Below are 4,091 nucleotides of genomic sequence, written 5' to 3' on the forward strand. Positions count from 1 at the left end.
AGCTCCCCCGTGCGCTGTGGGGGTCCAGTTCGCGGCCTTGCCAGTGTACTAGGATGACCCGGATCCCTGGGATCTCGGGATTGCTGAGCAGGACCGCCCCCCACTGCGGTGGTTCAGGGGCCCTTCGGGTCACTCCAGCGGCCCCGCAGGGTGGGTCAGAGAGAAAGGGGGGTGGGCAGGGGCGCCTGAGGTGAGGGAGAGAGGCAGGGGCCACTCACCCAGCCTGGGCTCTCCAAGGCCTGGGCTCCAGGCCTGGGAAGGCTCTGCATGGCCCTCAAGGTGATGAGGCCTGGGTGCAGTGGGCCTGGCTCAGCCTTTAAGCAACCTGGGTGCTGGGGGGCCAGCAGGCTGCTTGGGGTGGGGACCCACAGGGACCCACGAGGTCCCTAACAGGGAAGGGGAGGGGTGAGCCCATGTGCACTCAGGTGGTGATGTGACAGCCCGATGTCCCCAGCTGTTCCCCACCCCTGTATGGCAGACTTTACCCCAGGATGACGCTCCCACACTGTCTGGGGTCCTGGAGCACTCACACGCCCCTGAACAAGCAAAGGAATAAGGGAATTGCACCCAAGGGTGGGGCTCAGCTCTGCCACCCACCCCCACCTGGGCCTGCCTGCCCATTCCTAGGAGGAAGTCCCTTTGAGGAGAGAGACACGGGTGGGCACCCTCCCCCCACCCTTCCCCACAGGCCCTGAAACCCACAGTGTTCGCACCAGGTTCACAATAACCACACACTCAGGCTGTGAGTCTTCCCTTCGCATCGTGTTCATTGTTTCTAAGAGCATTTCCACCAGCCACAGGGGCACAGAAAGTGGTCTCAGGGGACCAGGGACCCTTCCCCAGTTCCCTCAAGTGTTACCTGCCTGTCCCTCTGCAGCCTGGGGTCTCCCGTGGGTGGGTCCTCGGCTAAGGGCTCCCTGCAGAGTGGAGGACCAAGGTGTCCATCCAGGACTGTGCATGAGTGATTATGTGTGTGATCATCGACACTGTATAGATCATGTGTGTGTGTGCATCTTGTCAATCAACTTCTAGATTGTCTATGAAATCCATCCTCACTCACAAAATCACGACTACAAGCTCTGTGTCCTACAGACTGCTGATTGGAGCTGCAAGGGAGATTGAACAGATCCATCTGAACGATACCACCGGTCACCCTGCCCACTGCCTCCTGCTGACCAGTGTGCACGTGCTTCCTTACTCTTTAGGGAAACGGACACCTGACCAGGACACAGAGTCCCAGCTGCAGAGTTTGGGGACGTTGTGGTGAACAATCACCTTCACCAGGTCAACCTTCCCCTGCCTACGCTGTGATCTTGTAAACGGGCTGATCAACCAGAGGGGGAAAGGGGAGGGACATCTCCTGCAGGGTCACAGGACAGGACGGCTGGGATGTCACTGGGACCTGGAAGCCTGGCTGGGGAGAGGGGAGGTGGTGGGTAGCGCACAGGGCCGGTGGAGAGAGGCCAGTGTGGACACGGCCCGTGATATGGAGGTGCACTGGCTGGAGGCCCCCGACCAGGGCCCCCACAGAGGACGAGTGGCCCAGCCAGTTGGTACTGCCCTTGTCCCATGCAGCCCCACCAACCAGCTCCAAGTGCCACTCCTGACCCCGTTCCTTAGCCTGGGGGTGACTCCAGGCCCTTGCAGCAAACTCTCCACCTGACCAGCCACAGTGGGGGACTGTGGGGCAGTGTCCTCCCTGAGTAGTGACCCTGGGACTGGCATGCAGGTGACCGTCAGGCTCTGGTGGCCAGGACGGCATCCGCGATGCTCCCAGTGCGCACAGCTCGCACGTCGGTGAAGCCGTGTGCCTGCAGCAGGTTGTGGTACTCGCTCAGGCTGCGCTCTCCCGGCCCTGGAACAGCACCGCCATGTTCAGTGATGTCAGCAAGGCGGGCAGGGGCCTGCACTTGTCCTCGTCCAGCAGCTGTTCCACCACCAGGAGGCCGCCACCTGTGTGCACGAGAGCAGCCACTGGGGTCCTGCCTGGGTCCCAAAAGAGGGGGCTGAGGGACTCCAGCCCTCAGGGGTGCAGGCTGCAGACAGATCCCACCGGGCTGGGGAATCAGTCAGGGAGGTGGAGGGGAGACAGAGAGAAAGACATACAAGGACACACAGAGAGAGAGGGAGGCAGAGACAAGACACAGAGACCCAGGGAGACCCGGGGGAGACACGAAGGGACAGACAGAGGGAGTGAGCAGGGAGAAGGAAAGGGAGCAGGGACAGGAAAGGGGGGTAGGAAATGAGGGTGCCTGGTCCTCTGGGGTCCCCACCAGGGCCCTGAGATGCCCTCCATAGGACACAGTGGAAACTTTTATTATAGGAGGGCCCCCGAGCCCACCGGGGAGCAGGTGAGGGGACCCTGGGCCCCAGCTGCTTGGAGCAGCAGCAGCAGCAGCACCTGGCCAGGGGCAGGGGGAGGGCAGGAAGGCGGAGTGTGGGTGTGACAGGGAGACAGGATTAGCTGAGGAGGGAGGACTCACTGGGCAGGGCAGCCCTGTGGAGGGGTCATGATGGGCAGGACAGGCTCCCTCAGGGCCCTGCGGGGGGGACAGTGACACTCAGGGAAACCAGGCTCAGGGGCAGCTGTCCCAACGTGCAGGCACTTGAGTCCACATCCTGGAGTCAAGAGGGAGCGCTGAGACAGCGAACTAGGCACCAGAGGGGGCATGGCAACCCCTTAAGGTGCATAAAAGTTACTTTTCTAAAAAATGGACCAGTCTTCATGTGTGTCTGAAAAGGAGGTCGAAGAGGCCGTCTCACCTGGCTTGCAGCTGCGGGAGATGCGGCTCAGCAGCTGGTGCACCTTGTCGTCGGGCCAGTTGTGCAGAGTTTTGGACAGAATGTACAGGTCAGCCTCCGGGAGGGTGTCTTGGAAAAAGTCCCCTGGTGGACACATAGAGGGCAATCATCTCACAGGGACTCAAGAACCAGTTCTCCCGGAGACAGAAAGGGGAGGCACCACCTCTGAACTGAACTGGAAATAAGAGTCTGCTTGCAGTGGGGTGATAGGGCCCCCCCAACCCGATCCAAGTCCTAACTCTGGAAACCCGGGAGTAGGCACCTTATGGAAACAGGGTGTTTGCAGGTGGGATGTGTGGAGGTGCATGAGAGGAGGCCCGTCCTGGGTTCAGGGTGGCCTCACATCCAGTGGCAGTGTGCCTTGGAAGGGACAGAAGAGGAGACCCAGAAAAGGAGGAACCACGTGGAGGTGGAGGCAGAGACGGGAGGGCGTGAGCACCAGCCCAGGGACACCCCGCTCCAGGAGCTGGAAGAGGTGCAGAGCACCCTCCCTGCAGCCCGTGGAGGGACCGGGGCTGCAGGACACCTGGAATCAGGTGGCCGATCTGCAGGATGGAGGCAGGAGGAATTCCTTGCTTTTAAGGTGCCCAGGTTGTGTACTTGGCATTTAGCCAAAGAAAACAATAATACACAGGGAAACGTTTTGAAACAATTACATGTTGCCGCCCAATGAGGAAACGTTACATTGTTCCTATGCAATGGTGGCGGGGGGGCATGTGGTGTCTCCCGAAACCTAGACTTGTTTTTCTTGTTACTCCTGAAAGGAGACAGTGTAACAGCCTCACCCAGCCCTGGCACTGTATCAGGGGTTACAGGGAATCCAGGCAGTGGTGAAAGTCCAAGGAGGGAGTAGGTTGGCGACAAGCCGACACCGGCTCATTTTGTATAAAGGACCCGAGTGCTGAGGAGTTGCTACTGGATGGGGGTCCTGCAACCTTCCCCAGGTGGACGAGGGGCCCCTGTGCAGACAGAGGTGAGCACGGCACACAGACTCCCACCTGCACACACACACACCAAACCTGCAGAGGCACAGACCACCACACGCCACACCAGGCTCCGTTCACAGTCAGAGATCCTGACCAGATGCAAAGGCACAGGAGCTCTTACCTGGCACGAAGCTGACCTGCCCTCGGGTCCATTGGGGCTTAAAGAACACGGCATCCTCGATGACCTCTGGCAGGTCAAATATGGTCACCTTCAGACCCGGGTACTGCCGGGCCAGCTCGTAGGCAAGGGCGCCTGTGGACCCTGCAGGTGAAATCACACACTGTACCCCTGCTGCCCTTCCA

At 60.2% G+C, this 4,091-nt stretch overlaps 1 long non-coding RNA gene across 1 annotated transcript; it reads right to left on the minus strand.

Moving 5' to 3' along the window:
- Positions 1-1,871: 1,871 nt before the first annotated feature.
- LOC118498609 lies at positions 1,872-3,952 on the minus strand. The gene is made up of 3 exons (XR_004901098.1): positions 3,910-3,952; positions 2,764-2,886; positions 1,872-1,953 (listed from the first exon to the last, which is right to left on the minus strand). It is a non-coding gene; the product is annotated as an uncharacterized LOC118498609 (long non-coding RNA).
- Positions 3,953-4,091: the final 139 nt, after the last annotated feature.

Source organism: Phyllostomus discolor, chromosome Y (assembly GCF_004126475.2).
Source record: "Phyllostomus discolor isolate MPI-MPIP mPhyDis1 chromosome Y, mPhyDis1.pri.v3, whole genome shotgun sequence".
Taxonomy (NCBI): domain Eukaryota; kingdom Metazoa; phylum Chordata; class Mammalia; order Chiroptera; family Phyllostomidae; genus Phyllostomus; species Phyllostomus discolor.